Below are 16,668 nucleotides of genomic sequence, written 5' to 3' on the forward strand. Positions count from 1 at the left end.
ATCCAACCATCCAACCATCGTCATCCATCCATCCATGCATCCAACCATCGTCATCCATCCATCCAACCATCCAACCATCGTCATCCATCCATCCATGCATCCAACCATCGTCATCCATCCATCCAACCATCCAACCATCGTCATCCATCCATCCATGCATCCAACCATCGTCATCCATCCATCCAACCATCCAACCATCGTCATCCATCCATCTATGCATCCATCATCCATCCATCCATCCACCCATCAGTCCATTCATAGATCCACCCAACAACCCATTCATTCATTTATCCATCCATCCACCCATGTATCTTTCCATCCATTCATGGAATACATGAAGCACACCTACCATGTGCTGAAGCTGGGAACACAAAGATGCAAAATGTGGTACAGGCTTACAATGGAATATTATTCAGCCTTAAAAAGGAATGAAACTCTGACAGATGCTACAACATGGATGAACTTTGAGGACATTATGCTAACTGAGTAAGCCAGTCACAAAAAGACGAATACTGTAGTATTCCACTTAAATGAGATCCCTAGAGTGGTCAGAGTCATAGAGACAGAAAGGAGAGTGGTGGTTTCCAGGCACAGGGAGGAGGGGAGAATGAGGAGCCATAGGTTAATGTGCACAGATTTTCACTTTCACAAGGTGAGAAGAGTTGTGGAGATGGACGGTGGAGATAGTTGCACAACCTTAAGTACGAACACACTTAATGCCACTGAACTGGACACTTAAAATGGTTCAGATGGTAAATTTTATGTTATGTGAATTTTACCACAATTTTTAAAATTGAAAAAAGAAAACAAAGAATGAGAAATCCCCAGGTCCATCCACCTGGCCAGTGACAAATCCAAGGATAGAATCAAGGCTCCTCCTGCTGACGCCACAAACCCATCTCCTCCACCACCAAACCTACCCAAAGGCCCTCACTTCTCCCTGGCCCCTGGGCAAGGCCAGCATCACCTCTTCTGAACGAGCACACCCGCTGCCTGGCCGGCCCCCCATTCCCACTGTCCTTCTTTCCCCTCCATCCTCCACACAGCAGTTGATCTTCTCAGAAAATCCTCTGTATTGCTTGACTCTCCTGCTTAAACTCGTTCCATGGTCTCCCTTTGTTCCTAGGCTTGCGCTCCAAAGCCGCGGCCCCACACTGTCTCTCACTGTTCTCCTCTGTCCGCACCGAACGCCACACATCGGCCTTGGTTCAGTGCCGCTTCCTGCCCCTGGGCATTTGGTCAAGGCTTCTCTGCCCGGAATCCCTTCCTGCCCCATGATTGGCTTCTTCTGCTCTTTCAGGTTTAGCTCAGATGTCACCACCTCTGGGACCCTTTGCACATTCTCCCCCAAACCCATTTCCTCCATGGCGGTATCACAATTTCTGGTCACGCCTTTGCTTCCTGGGTTATGTTCCATCTCCTCATGGACGGTGAAGTCTGTGAAAGCAGGGACTGCGCCTCATCGGCCGTGTGCCACCAGCCCAGAGACAGCATGCAGCAGGTGCTCAATAAATGTACCTTGAACAAATAGAGAGACAAATGAGTGAATAACAAGCCCTTCCTGTACTGCCAGTGGGCATGAAAGAGGACTGAGATGCAGAGAGAAGGAAGGGAGAGAACATTGGCGTAATTCTCTGATTTTAGTGACATTATTTTGGGTGTTTATTTATTCAGAGGCCATGAAGAAAGCTTCGAGGCCTCGGCAATTTTTAAATTTCTATGACTCAATCTCTGGGTTTGGAAGCATTTGCCAAATTTTGTCCACCACTTCCTGTCTCTGGGAGTTTCAGATTCCCTCTTTTAAAAAGATGAAGAAAATGGAAAAGGATTAAAATTCAGAAGCGTTAAGGACGAGGTGAGGTCCCTCTTTGTGTGTAGACGTCTATGTTGAACTGGGTACTTTGTTAAGCAAGACTATGGATTTCCTTTAAGTATATCTTGGTGATTTTAATAAGAAATTTTATTAGAAAAAGCAGAATTGAGTGGGAGATCGTGCTCTTCTCTCTGGTGCGGTGGGTCAACCTCCTGCAACTCCTAACCTCCAACTCCTGAAAATCGGGCCAGGAGGCGTGGCTGGGATGCAGCAGCCTCGGGGCCCAGAGGAAACGGGCCAGCCTCAGACTCAGGCACAAATGGAAAAGGCATGGCTGCCGTCCTCCCGTCCATCCAGCCAGGCCGCCAACAGCCAGCTCTCGAGGACTCCCAGCAAAAATGTCCAAGTTCTCTGCCTCTCCCCTCTGTAGCGCTCTGGCTCAGCTGGAGAGTTCACAGCAGGCATTTGCTGAGCACCGAGCGTTCAGAATACATCAGCTCGTTTCATCGGAGTACACAGGTCTTAGCTAGTACCGTGATTATCCCCATTTTTCAGATAAGGAAACTGGGCAGAGGGACGCTAAGTAGTTCATCCCAGGTCACATTGCTAGTTAGGGGTGAAGGCACTAAAGGGGCTAGAGCTGCACAGCCCTATGAACTCTTGAACTAACCCATCAGCGTTCCCTTCTGAGATGGGACCCAGACTGATGAGGAGCTGCTGGGCGTGGAGTCGAAATTGGCCGGTACAGGATCAAGAGAGACAAAGGAGCGAGAAGGTCTGGACGAGGTGGGGGTGGGGAGCAGAATCAGCCACCACGATTTTTCACACCACACAGAAACAGCAGAAAAGGACGATCTGGGAACCACAGCTCTTTCTAAAAGTTCAGCAAAACTGACCTCATGTGGAAGTGAGTAACGGAAAAGCACTGAGGTCAAACCCCATGCAGAGTTATAATCACTGAAATAGAGTGAAGACCAGGATAACATCCCTGCAGAAATGAAGTCATGCCAGGTAAACTTCTACTTCAAAATGAGGCAAAAATATAAAGAAAATGATGCAAGACACGAAAAAACAGTGTAAACCAGAATCAGAAAAAACTCAGAAATGAAGTGACAGAACTCAGGAAAGAACTAGAAATAAAGGAAAATAATAATTATAAAAATGAAGACTAAACTAGAAGAAATACAGGAGTGAATAAACACAGCAAATGACGCCCTAAGAGAATTAGAACATGAAAAAATTTTAAACTCCGAAATAAAGAGCTTGCAGCCAAGATGTTGTAAAGGGAGCAGATTTATGTTCCTGCCACAAACACTAAAAAGCCAAACAAAATACTTGAAACGATGATTTTCAGACATTGGAAAACAGGCGTCACAGACAGCCATTCCCTGAGAAAAAGAAAGAAAAAATGGACACCAAGGTGAGTCCTTGCAGCTCACAGCTTACTGATTCCAGGGCATCGTGCTAGGAGGAGGGACCCCAACAGCTTGGCAATCTCCCTGAGGTGAGAAGACAAAGTCGACAATTCAGGGAGGTCAAAATGGTTAGAACTTCAGCAGTGTCGCAGAGAAGAGAGAACTGCACAGAGAGAAAATTCCAGAAATCTACCAAGGGTTTCTCCCAAGTCGTCAGGCAAGTACTGACCAGTGCGTATGTGTGAAGAAATGCCCCAGAGCTGGGGGCAGAACTGCCAGAAAGAAACAGGCTGAGCAGTTCCTGGAGCTCACACAGGCGTGGGAATCACCACCAGCCAGGACAGGAAAACCCAGGAATACACAGGATGTCGGGTGGAGTACTCAGAGGGCATTGCCTCAGTGGTTGGGCCAAAGTAACCCTGGACTGTCGTGGTCTGGTCTGAAAATGATTAAAAACAAACTTCAAAAGGAGCAAAATGTTTTCAGGAAACATTACTGCATTCTAGAACAAAGCTCATAAATTAAAGGAATACAAAACTATCTAGCACCCTCAACAAAGTAAAATCTGTAATTCCAATTTAAAAAGCATGAAAATAATGAGAAAAAAGTTAATCACTATACAGATAATAGAATTAGCAGACAATATGGAAAAGTTATTATAACTATGTTCTATATGTTCAAGAAGATGGAGGAAAGTGTTAAGGAGAGACATGGAAAATAAAAATAACCCAATCAAACTTCTGGAGGTGAAAATAATAATGTCCTGACAAATACACTGGATGAGATTAATGGCAGATTAGACGTTGACAGAAGAAAAGATTAGTGAGCTTGTATACATCATAATTGAAAATGTCCAAAAAGGTAAAGAGAGAGGAAAAAACAACAACAAAAAGAAGAGATCAAAAGCATTTCAGGAAAAATGACAACTATTGAAGACTGGCAAAGAAGATCTAAGGAAGAGATAATAGGAGTCGCTGAGTAAGAACACCAAAGCAAAGAAACAGAACCAATGCTAAGAATGATAATTCAGGAAAACGTTGCTGAATACAAGGAGATTTGAATCTACACATTGAAAGCATGATGGAACTGGTTTATATCTTGATCACAACGGTGGTGGCGTGACTATGTCAAAACTAATAGAAATGTACAAGATAAAGAGTGGATTTTACTATGTGTAAATTATACCCCCATTTTTCAGGGTGATTTGAAATTACATACTGCAACAGAACACATGTAGAAACCTGCGAATGTCGGCCCAGGAGGACCATCACTGGGTCATAAAGTCAAATTACAGGACTTTAAAGAAAAAAGAGAAAAAATCCATTGGACATTTGGGCAAAAGCAGCAAGTGATTTATCAGAGAAAAGAAAATTAGATTACCATCACACTTCTCGACAGCAGTGTTTTACGCCAGAAGACAATGGAATAATATTTTTAAGGCATTCAAAGAAAACATGAGCCAAGGATTTTAAACTGCACAAGCCGCCTTGCGTGTGTGAAGGGCACAAACTGTAATGAACGTGCCAGAGGTCAGGGACACCCTCCCCGCGAGTGCTTCCCAAGGAATCTTGCCAGGAATGAAATCCCTTTCAAACAACCAAAATGACCAGAGAAAAACTGACATGAAGATTGATGGTGAATATTAAACATTTGTTTACTTTTAAACTGATAGTAGAGAGGGTTAAAGGGAGAGAACGTAGTGTGCAATGGCAATATCTTCCTCAACACGATACAGGGCAAGTGTGCAAAAGTGGAGAGAACAGGGAGGGCAGGGGCACAGATGCACTGCTGTCAGTGCAGCATCACAACTAAGCTGCTCTCCGGGATTATCTTGGTGGTGTTGGTATTAGAATTATTCTGAGACTGTTGTGGTGTTCTATGAGATAAACTAAGAGAATAGCTGTGGGGTATATTAATTCTGTCATCATCTGTGCCGATGAATACCTGGGTATTAAGTGAAAAAATCAGTAGTCCTAGATTTTCAATTTGAATACTTAATCTCCTAGCTCTGAGTGGGACAATGCCCTAAAAACAATAATCAGCCTGAGAGCAATGAGCGTCTGAGGGACCGAGAGTGCAATGTCAAAGTACCATTGCCCATCAGGAGAAGCCAGGGCTTCTTGGAGAAACGGCTGATTCAAGGTCTAGGGCAGAAATGTGCTCAGTGCGCCCAGAAAAAGTGAGAAAAGAATCCAGGTGTGCTAGAGTCATGTCAAAGGACAAAACAGCCAACTCAAAGAACCTTCCAGTAGCCGAAGACAAGGCAATTCGAACTTCAAAGACGATACTCTTTCTAACGGATTAAAACCCATCACATATGGTTAGATCGATGAGTTCATAATGATATTTAAAAAGTAACAATTGGTCATCTTTGAAGGATGATGAGGAATCAACTCATCATTTTGGAAATTGATGCAGGAAGAAAAAGGACCAGCTGTTCTATTTTACTCCTGTGAACTGTACCACTGGGTAAATCAGATAATAGATGAGGAGAAATATCTCTTTACACAAATATTTCAGCTAATAAGTGATGAAGGAACAATGGAATTAGAATATGACCATTTTGCAACCCCCGCTTAATCGAGAGATGTAAGCATCGAGCACCGAGAGCTGCTAACATCAGAAAAAGAGAGACATCGGAAAAAGACATCAGACGAGGCTCGCCTCTTGATGAAAGAACACAGCATCATCGTGGTCCAGCTAAAAGGATGGAACCTGGGTCTGATCAAGCCTCTGGACCAGCTGCCAATTTACAGCAAACACAGAGGAAAAGGAACATGTTGACCTGCCTAGAGTCTGCAGCAGCCAAGCCCAGACCGCAGGAAATTCTGCAGGTCAATTTTCTTGGGTTCGCCCAAGAAATTATAACATATTACAGGGGGAACAAGGAGGAAGGATGGAGGAGGAAAGTGTAAACTAACAGACATAACAAGTTTTTTTTTAAGAGAAGACTAAACCACAGTGGCTAAAGTGCAAAGCAGGTAATAAAACTATGAAGAAACACGAGAAAGCGATGGCCACAAAAGGTGGGGTCCTTTTACGGGCGTGGTTGGGCTATGTGGAGGGTCTTCGAGGGCAGAAGGCCAAGTTCTGCTTCTTCATCCAGGCGGGGCTGCGGGGCTGTTCTCCCGTAGTAATCCATTCAGCTGTAGAGCTGTTTTGAGCGCTTGTCAATCTGTTGTGTTTTACAATAAAAAAGGTTAAGAACCTGCATACACAGAATCATCTTGATGGTACTTAAAGCACATCTACTGGAAGGACAGAACAGAATCCCTGAAACAGCGACAGTGACCGTCTCCAGGAGAGAGGACTTTTCTTCGTGCCTTTCCGTATTTTCCACTGTGGCCTTTTAACCGGAGAAAAAGTTGTGTGTCTATTTTCGGCTTCTTTAATCTTTGATCTTTTAATTGGAGGTCCCAGAGGGAGGAAAGGTCTGATTTGGATTTTTCTGTCCTGTTAACCACTGTATCCCCAGTGCCTAAAACAGATGCCAAAATGTAAAGGGCAGTCGATACACAGTTATTGAATAAAGGAATGGCTGGACAGAGCCAGCATGTTTAAACATCCTGCGAGGGGAAAAGTAATTGGTCTCCTCACCCCAGCTCCTTTCAGAAAACAATTAACTCATCCATCAAAACTCACCGCCACCTTCCCACCTGACGCTCTGGCTCCGGAACTGGAACATCATGGCCTTGTTGAGCGCTGGTCCCTCTGTCAGTGGACAGCTGGCCTCCAGGACATTGCTGGGTACACTCCTGCTGCTAAGTCATCCCCACAGAGGAAACATGAAGACAGCTGCTGTCCTACCTGAGCGCCTGGGACGCGCCCTCCAAATTCAACCCTGCAGTGGGCTGGAGCAGGTGCCACCCAGCATGTCACAAGCATACAGCATTTGGAGACGAAGCAATGTTCATGTCACAAAAACAGAATCCTCATGAACACCCCTCCCCTCAAGGAAAACATCAAAGTGCTACTTACCAATAGGTGTGTTGAGGCAGAAAAAATTATGAGCACCATTATATCATTTCAGTAACGGAAATGCAGCAAAATTGTTCTCTAGGCACAAAAGTCATGATAGAAAAGCAGTTTGGACCAAACTATTTGGAGTGTTTGCTATGTGCTGGCCACTGTGAAATAGTTCATTGACTCCTACAGCCATAACTCTATGAAGGAGTAGCTATTATCATCACCAGGGTGGAGGAAAGAAAACTGATGCTCAGAGAGGTTAAGTAATCTGCCCAAGGTCACACAGCTCTTAAGTGGCCAGGTTGGGATTTGATCCCACTTCTGTCTAACCTGGAGCCTATGCTCTTAACCTGATGCTGGAGCTTGGGGGAGGTGGGGTGGGAGGCAAGATGCCCCCCTGCTCTGTAACTGTATCACCTTGGAAGTGACAGGAAATCGATCTCCAAACTACCTGAGAACCATTATTGGCTCATGTAGCAGGAAATCTGGAGAAGGCTGGGCTTCAGCAGCTTGGTGACATCATAGGGACCCTCCCTGGTGCCTTTCTATTTTGTTCTGCGGATCACTGTGTGTGAGACAGCTCCTGGGTGGAACGGCACCCACTCAGACGGGGCAGATACCAAGAAGCTCAGGATGGGCTCTTTCCGATGGTGCGGGGACCACAAGGAGCAGCGACCCCGCCCTTCATAGCAGCCACAGAAGCCGTCAGCCCTTTCCCAAGGAGGGGCCATCAGCACCTGGCAAGACCTGCAGCTCGAGGTCACCTGACAGAGGCTGAGGAATGCAGGCGCTGTCACCCCAGCTCAGCCAGGGGGAGCCAGGGGCATCAATTCCCCAGCCCCTCTGTCCTCCCGCCCTCCAAGCAAGTGCTGGGGCCTCCCATTGTACCCCCCCCCAACCCCAAGCTGGAGAGCAAGGGATCCCGGCCACACAGCAGTCCTCCAGGACACTGGGGCCCTCTGGCCTCAGCTTCTCCACCTGCCAAATGGGTGTGAGCTGCTGGACGCAGTGGTCGGAGGATCAAGTGAGGCGATCCTCACCGACGGCCTTGGAGCTCTTCACAGAAAGCTCCCTGGGGGGCTGCCCGTGGCCGAGGGGTTAACTTCATGCGCTCTGCTTCAGCGGCCCAGGGTTCCGCTGGTTTGGATCCTGGGTGTGGACATGGCACCGCTCATCAAGCCATGCTGAGGCGGCGTCCCACATAGAAGAACTAAAAGGACCTACAATGAGGGGCCAGCCCGGCGGCGCAGCGGTTAAGTGTGCACGTTCTGCTTCAGCAGCCCGGGGTTCGAGGGTTCAGATCCCAGGTGCGGACACGGCACCCCTTGGCACACCATGCTGTGGTAGGCATCCCACATATAAAGCAGAGGAAGATGGGCACAGATGTTAGCTCAGGGCCAATCTTCCTCAGCAAAAAGAGGAGGATTGGCAGCAGATGTTAGCTCAGGGCTAATCTTCCTCAAAAAAAATAAAAATAAAAAAATAAAAGGACCTACAACTAGAATATACAAGTATTTACTGGGACTTGAGGAAGAAAAGAAAAGGAGGATTGGCAGCAGATGTTAGCTCAGGGCCAATCTTCAAAAAAAAAAGTTCCTGGGCTCTGAAGGGGAAAGTTCTCACCCTCGGATCCCCCGCAGCTGGCTGAGTGCCTAGCAGTACGTAACAGGCACCTTTTAACCCCTCCTGGCTCCCCCCTCACTGAGAAACAAAGTCCTGACAATGGCTCTCAGGCTCTGCAGCCCCCAGTTGTCACCTCTCTGCCCTCATCTACTCCTCCCCCCGGACTCCCCTCCAGCCGCAACACACCACACTCCCTCCCACCCCAGGGCCGTTGCACATGCAACTCCTTCTGCCCAGAACACTCTCCCTCCCATGTCCACAAGGTGTGTCTACTGCTTTCAGGACCAAGTTCGAATGTCACTTCCTCAATGTGACCATCCTTGACCAGGGGTGCCTGAACCCCAGCCCGTTCACCCAGCTTTATGCTTCTTCTTGGCACCTGTCCCTTCCTGACACCTGAGCAGGTGTTTATCGCCCTAGAACCACATCTGTGTCTTGTTCCCCACTTCATTCCCAGCATTGGCGCCTGGCACATGGGAGACACCCATTACGTATCTGTTTCGTTACCTGAACCTGTATCACACACTCCTCATACATTCCTCGTCATCCTTATTACTCAGCACTTGGCTTCCGTCTGCTCACTTCATCCTCCAACAACAGCGCATCCTACAGCGGTGGCTGCGGGCGCTCGAGGTGCAGCCGGCCTGCCTCTCTTGGAAGCGCACAGCCAGACCTGTGCTGAGGGCTGTCTGAGCAACGCCCTGCCCGTAACCCCGTGGGGCAAGGCCTCCCCGCCGAGAGCCGCACACACAGCGAGCAGACTGCAAATGAACGAGTGAGTGGGCAGAAGTGTCACTGTGTGGTTAAACCGTCCCCCGCATAGTGTCTGAAGCGGTGGATTTCCTCTTCCCTGGCTGGCTTAATCGGAATTTCCCATCCCCAAGCGGGTCTGAGGGCTTGTTCCCAACCGGAGCCCACGAGGAAGGCTCCGGCAGCCTGGCGCTCTCTGCCTGTTGGAGAGCGGTCTCCCAGCCACCCTGCCTCGCCCTCCGCCTGGCCGGCGGAGTGGACAGATCCCTAGCTGCTCCCCTTTCTGTTTTATCAGCGTGTGGAGCTGTGAAGATGTTGAGTGGCTGCCACAGCGAGAGTTGCAGTCGGAAGCTTGGCAGCCTCTGGTCCTGAACCCTAACCACCGAGGACGGATGCCAGGGAGGGCCTGGGAAGAGGCCAGCAGGCAGGGCTGGGGACGCCCACACGGTCAGCCTCTAAGATCCCCCTTTGTCCCATTAGCTCTGCACTGCGCTGTGGGAAGCTCATGGCCTGTCCATCAACTGAGCTTGCAAGTTGGCATTAAAGACAATTTTCTGAGAACAACACGGGGCTGAGTCCAGGGAAGCACGGGGGCCCTGCCTCCTGTCCACGTGCTGGCCGGGCCAAGGGTCGCTCTGCAAAGAATGGCCATTGTCGAGGACATCAGAGGGCTGCCACCCCAGTGCCAAGCCCTGGGGTTTGGAAGTGGCTCTCTGGGAGCAGAATAACCGGCAGGCCCCGATGCTGGCGTGGGCAGGGCGTTTCCAGTCCCCGAGGCCCTAACGGGGATAGGAGAGAGGTCACCCAGACCCCGAGCCCAGTACAAGGCCAAGTAACCACAGAATAATTGCCGACATCTATGACGCACACAGTGTGCCAGGCTGGGACCAGTGTGAGCACTTAGTCATCCCCAAAATCCTGCACAGAAGAGGCCGTTCTGCCCACGTGAGACAAGAGCCCTGGGCTGGAATCCAGATCACAGCTGGGAGAGGCGAGACCAGCCATTTCTACACTCACAATTTGGCGCCCAACTGCCTGCCTCCTTCTTGCTCCTTCCAGTCCACTCAACACCCTGCAGTCAGAGCCGGTGAACAGAGACCTGCTTGTGCCCTGCCAAGCTCCATACCATTCAGTGGCTCCCCAGTGCTCCGGGGGGGAAAGCACAAACTCCTTGATGCGGTTCCCAAAGGAGCCCAGCAGCTACCCGGCCAGCCTTTCCAGCCCCATGCCCACCATGCTCCTCCCTTCTCATTCCTTCGTCCCCTCTCTCTGTCTCTCTCTTTATTTCTCTCTCTCTCTGTGTCTCTCTGTCTGACCTAAGTTCCTTTGTTCTTTCCAGGGTCCTGGTCTCTCTTGCTTCCATCTTTGTCCTAACACAGCACTTATCAGACCTTGCAGTAAGCCCTTTGTAAATTATGGGCATCCCTACACACACACACACTCACACACACAATTATAAATTCCACGAGGAGGGCAGGGACCATGTCTTTCCTGTCCACACTCCATCCCCACACAGTGCCTGGCGGCGGGCAGGTGGTCGGTGCACGTGTGTCCAGGCTTCAGTGATGGAAGTCCGCTGCTGAGGTCCTGGCTCTTTCCTCAACACCTCGGTGCTTCACAAGGTAGCTCGCTGTGCACTGGGGCTTGGTTGGTTTGGGGTTTTTTTTCCTTCTAAAAATGCAGCTCTGTGACTGTTTGAAGGTTAAGGGAAGTTCGGGCTTGTAGTCGGGGCAGACTTTCAGCAAGGAGCTGAGTCATCACTGTGCTCCCTTAAGGTCAGACTTAACCATTATTTCATGATCGTGTTCCGGGGAACAAGGGGCAAAGCCCTGAGTGGAAGGGGTGGTTCCCCTGCTCCGGGCTCATCCTTCCGCCTTCCGACCGAGGCCTGTGATGACGGCCGTCCCCTCTCCTATTTGGGTTTCTGTGAGGGTGGGAGAAGGTTATGCATTCTAAGGCTCTTTGAGTTGACTTTCTTTTTCCAGTTGTCTTAGTCAGTTTGAACTATTATAATAAAAATACCATGCACTGGGGGCTTAAACAGCAGACATCTATTTCCCACAGTTCTGGAGACGGAGAGTCCAGGGTCGAGGTGCTGCCGACTCGGTTCCTGGGGAGAGCCGCTCCTGGCTTGCAGATGGCCTCCTTCTCGCTGCGTCCTGGCCTGGCAGAGAGAGCATCTTCCTCAAGTCCTGTCTTATCCGGGCACCGATCCCCTCATGGGGCCTCCACCCTCACCACCTAACCACCTCCCAGAGGTCCCACCTCCTAACATGCTCGCAGTGGAGATTTGACTTCAACTTACGAATCCAGGAGACACAGGGTTCGGCCCGCAGCACCAGGATTAACCCGCCGCCCTGGCACTCTTCTCGTCCCTGCTGACTGCTGCGCTGCAGGGTCCTCAGACTCGGCAGGCACAAGAATCCATGGGCTGGGAGCCTCCCAGGAAGGTAGGCTGCTGAGCCTGCCCTCGATTCAGATTCAGGAGGACTCAGGGACCTGGAAATCTGCATGCCTGACAAGCCCTCCACATCACTCTAACGAAGTGGTCCATGCAGCACACTTTGAAAAACGGCGTCTAGGGTGTTGGGGATGCTCCACTTCTGTGTCATGAGCTGTCATTTCCTTGAACTCAGAAGCATTTTGCAACATACGAAGAGCCATGTAAATAAAAACAACTTAGTGTCAGCCATGTGCCAGACACAGTCATCGTTCATCTCATTTGTTACCACAGCAACCCAAGGAGGTCGTGCCGGCCTCCGCTTGCTAGGCTGCTAGGCTGAGGCTCCGGAAGTTACAGATCCTGCCCCAGATCACGCAACACGCAAATACCCAGGTGTCGCCCACCGAGGTGCTCGGACCCACGACGCCTCAGGCCTCTCCATTGGTTCATGACGCCCTGCGGGTCCAGAACCAAGGTCAAGCCAGGGCAGGCGATCAGGAATGAGACTTCGCAGGTTCATCTAGACTCAGGCAAGCACTAAATGGCGAGCAGACGGTGGACCATGGACAGGGACTGTGCTGGCCTTGGGCAGGTGGCAACTCTCTGCCTCAGCGGCCTCGTCTATGAGGCAGAAATCGAATGCCGACTCCACAGGGCTGCTCGAGGATTGCAACACGTGTCCAGAGCCCGGGACACAGGAAGCGCTCCGTGAGCGTAGTCATTGGGACCGTGGCAGATGTGGCGACTGTTGTGGGAGGTTGAGATGTCTTCGCTTAACAAGGTGGCTTCACCGATACAGATGTGGGCTTCCATTAAGCTTTTAAACTAGTTAATTGGCTGTTGAAAACATTTTAAAGATTAAGTAGTAAAAAAAATTCATTTCTAGTTAATTAGCAACTCACTCTATTATTAGTTTTCAACCCGTAATTTTTACAGCCCACGCTCCTCTCTTCTGCTCCGTCCTATGACTCGTCACCATCTCACCCAGGGTTGCTCTGTTTCCTCGTGACACCTCGTTGTCAATGTTGTTACTTAAGTGTGCGAAGCCTTATGGGATACGTTTGGAACAAAAGTCACTTTGCGAACAGAAATGAAGCTGACATACATTGCATTCAGACCTCTAGTGGGGACCACAGAGGGGACAAGGGAGAAGAGCTCATGGATGCCCTTGGTTGTGGGCTGAGAAAAACCGCCTCTCTCCCTGCCTGGTTGACCAAGAGGATGTTACTGAGAGAATCTCCCTGGGGAGGGAAAGAGTCCTTCCTTGCTTATGATGCAAACTGAAAATGAAAAGATAACACAAGAGCAGAGTTCCTTGTCTTCTCCATTCTGCTCCTCTCAGGGACCACGAAAGAGACACACAGGCTCTTTGCAAGTTCTTTGCAAGTTCTATTTCCATATCTGTGAAAATAAGAATTTGTTGGTGGTGGAGGAAGTGAGAGGAATGGGGCCAGTCCCTGCTGTCCGGATAGATTTGGGGCTGGGGCATACCAGCTGACGGATTTGAAAAACAAACCAAGAGCAGAGATGCTTTTAATCAAAGAGACAAACTCAAGAGTAGAACTACAATTGACCGCAAACCTGCTGGGAGCCACTCTTTGGCAAGTGGTGGGGGAAGGGCAGCTGGACATGTTTGGGGACCCTGGTTACAGGCTTAAAGGGTTTTGCTCACTTCTCTCCACCGGGATGTCCAGGGCAGCTGCCAGCCCATATGGTCCCCTTGTGCAAGTTAGGAAACACGTTCCCTCAGAGGGGGCTGCTCCACACCTGGCGGTTGAAATAGGGGCAGCCGGGCTGCATTTATACCCTCTGCTGAGCCCAGCGGATGCAGAGAGAGAGAGAGAAGCCATGTGTGGTATGCAGGGGGAAGTGCCCTGTCCCCCTTCAAGGAAGGACCGCCCAGCTATGTGAGCATCCTCCACGAGGTTCCGGGGCAGCTGGCATCGGTGACTGAGCCACGCTGGGGCACTAAAATCTGGCTCCTCAGGCTGCAGCCCCCGCCAGCGCCTGCATGGACTTCTCCCTCTGCCCAGCCCTGCTTCCCCCATCTTTGACTTCCATCGACAGGTGTTGGTCCCTAATAAACATGTCAGACCACAAATTCCATGTCAGCATCTGCTTCTTAAGAACCCAACCTGCATCTCCACATCCTGCCCTTTCAGTCCAGTTGGGGAGACAGACATCAGTAAAAGAATCTGGAACATATATGAAAAATTGCAGCTAAAATCTCTGGAAAAGGGGAGCTGCCTGATGGTGGAAGGATGTGGGGAGAAACAGGTCTGGGAGGGGCCTTGTTCAGGATGAATTCTGTTGGGATGGTGGGGTTATCTAGGGGAGGGGGAGAAGAGGAAGGGTCTTTCCAGGCTGAGGCACAGGCACAGGTCCTGGGGGGCAGGGGACAGAGAAGAGGCTGAGGTGGGGGAGCTCAGACCAGGAGGAGAGATGTGAGAAGAAGCTGGGAATCTGGCAGGGGCTCGACCGTGTAAGGTCTGGTGGACAGAAGTAAGGAGTTCGGCTTTTATTCTAAGGCTGATGTTTTTAAACCTGGGGTGATCTGATCAGATCTGCCTTGTGAAAAGCTCCTTCAGCCTGCTGGGAGGTGGGACGGGCCACGCGAGGCTGGGAGGGGGTCTGGACTATTTGAACACAAGGAACCACAGTCTTTCCCGTGCAGCTAAGGGGGGAGCTGTGCAGAGGGGCTGGAAGGACATTCCTGGGGCCCCAGCTTGGCTGTTTTCGGGCACTCCCCAGGATGCCTTGGCCAGCCCATCCTGTACTCCACCCATCCAGGGCGGGTGGGCTTCGTCAGCCCCCGGGGCCAGTGCCTCTGGGATGAGCTCAGCTCTCTGGCTCCTGCCTGCGAGGTGGCCTGCCCACAGGGACTCCCTACCAGAATACTTGCTGGCATTTGGGAGTGCCAGGGTCGCAGCCTTGCGTGGTCCTGTATTTTTCCAAGCCTGTGGGACGTGGGAGGCGAGAGACAGCAGTGAAGTGGTGACGGTGAAGGCAGGCACATGGTCTGTCACTGCAGCCCCGGATCCTTATTAGAACATTCATCAGGCGGACAGGTGGGGGGAGCAGGAAGGCGGCGGGGGCGGGGAGGGAGCGCTGGGCAGAAGTCACGTGAACTCGAGGAATGCCCTAGCTGGCATTTGGAGCTCTGGGATCTAGAGCTTGAGAGGCAGAGTGGACTGTGCTCCCTCTGGAAAAATGTCAGGTGTGGCTGTTGAGGGGAAAATTGAGAAGGGCGTTGTAAATTGTGGGGACTGTTGACCAGGTTCTACCTGTCCAGCCCATCTACACCACCATCCGAATGGACTGTTACGACCCCCACTTACGGGAGGGGAAACGACGTGCAGGAAGGTAAAGACGTGCTTGAGGCCGTACCGCTGCAAAGGCAAGGCCAGGATTCCCACCTGGGTCTGGGGGCACCAAAGCCACCCCCCAAGTCACCTGCCCACCTTCTGGGGGCCCAGGGGGAGCAGACAGGGCCCTTTGTGCAGGGAGCTGGCGGGCCAGGTGGACACCAGGCAGTAGCTAAGTGCTGGGCACTGGGACCCGCGGTGCTGTTGATAAGAGGTCCCTGACTGCAGGGGGCCTCCCGTGTGCAGGGCACCTGCGCGCCTCATTCTCACCTCCGCTCAGCAAGGGAGGAAGAACAGAGATTTAATAATAATAATAAAAATATCTTCCGTGGATGAACTCTTCCGTGTTCCTCCTGCTGAGGACAACTAAACCTGTCAGGGATGTTTGAACTCTGGCCGGACCCCGGCAAAGCCGGGGTTCCAGAGGACTCGCTGACATGGTCCCCACGGGCAGCCTCCTCCCGGGGAGAGGGAGGGATGGGGGGGTGGCTCTGAGGGGCAGACACCCAGCACAAACCGCTCCTTCCCCCTCCAGACTCAACATCCCCTCCCCATCTGCCACCCACCGCAGCTTATCTAGGCTCCTTATCACGGACCAAGTCAGGCATCCATCCAGTCCATTTGATAAGCACCTACTGTGTGCCAGGGATGCTTCTAGGCCCCAAAGACACAGAGGGGAAGACAACACAGTCCCTGCTCTCATGGAACTTGAGGGTGGAAGACACAAACACCTAAACTCATAAATGGATAAGGGGACTTCAGATAACACGACTGCCATACAGGGAACAAAGCAGGTTGATGTGCAGGAGGGCGACCAGGCGGACAAGGGCCGCCATGAGCCGAGCGGTCAGGGCAGTCTCCCCGACATCAGATGAGGAGCCGGGGCACCAGCTCCAGGGAGCTCTTGGCAAAGAGAACAGGGACAAAGGGCCTCCACGGGCTTCCCAGGTCCACTCCAGGTACTGGGCGTGGCTAACGCACGAAGTATATTAACACCTGGGGTCACAGTCGGCAATAATGGAGATCCCAGTGCAGTCATTTAAGATTCCTTGAGCTTGTTTCTCCAGCAAGACGAGGAAAGCTGTTGAAATCTATGTGATGAGTAGCAGGAATTCAGATCCCGGCTCCACCGTTTCATCCTCCTGAGACACAGTCTCCGATGGGCTCGGGACATCCCCTCCGAGGTTGTCGTGAAGATTAGTTCAGATCAGGACTAGACGTCAGTCAGTAGGCTGCCCTGAGCACAGCAGTTCTTAACATCCTTTATTATGGGTGGCAATACTGCTGTGAATG

The 16,668-nt window shown here is 50.8% G+C and overlaps 1 long non-coding RNA gene across 5 annotated transcripts in view; it reads right to left on the reverse strand.

Annotated features, from left to right (window-relative positions):
- Positions 1–207: 207 nt before the first annotated feature.
- The window catches only part of LOC139040346 (uncharacterized), a 42,230-nt gene continuing 25,769 nt past the window's right edge, over positions 208–16,668 (reverse strand). For all 5 annotated transcript variants that reach the window (XR_011494705.1, XR_011494702.1, XR_011494701.1 and 2 more), the window contains one exon: positions 208–1,518. This is a non-coding gene — a long non-coding RNA (uncharacterized lncRNA). The remainder of the gene's footprint in view (positions 1,519–16,668) is intronic.

The sequence above is a fragment of the Equus asinus genome, chromosome 15 (genome assembly GCF_041296235.1).
Source record: "Equus asinus isolate D_3611 breed Donkey chromosome 15, EquAss-T2T_v2, whole genome shotgun sequence".
Classification (NCBI taxonomy): domain Eukaryota; kingdom Metazoa; phylum Chordata; class Mammalia; order Perissodactyla; family Equidae; genus Equus; species Equus asinus.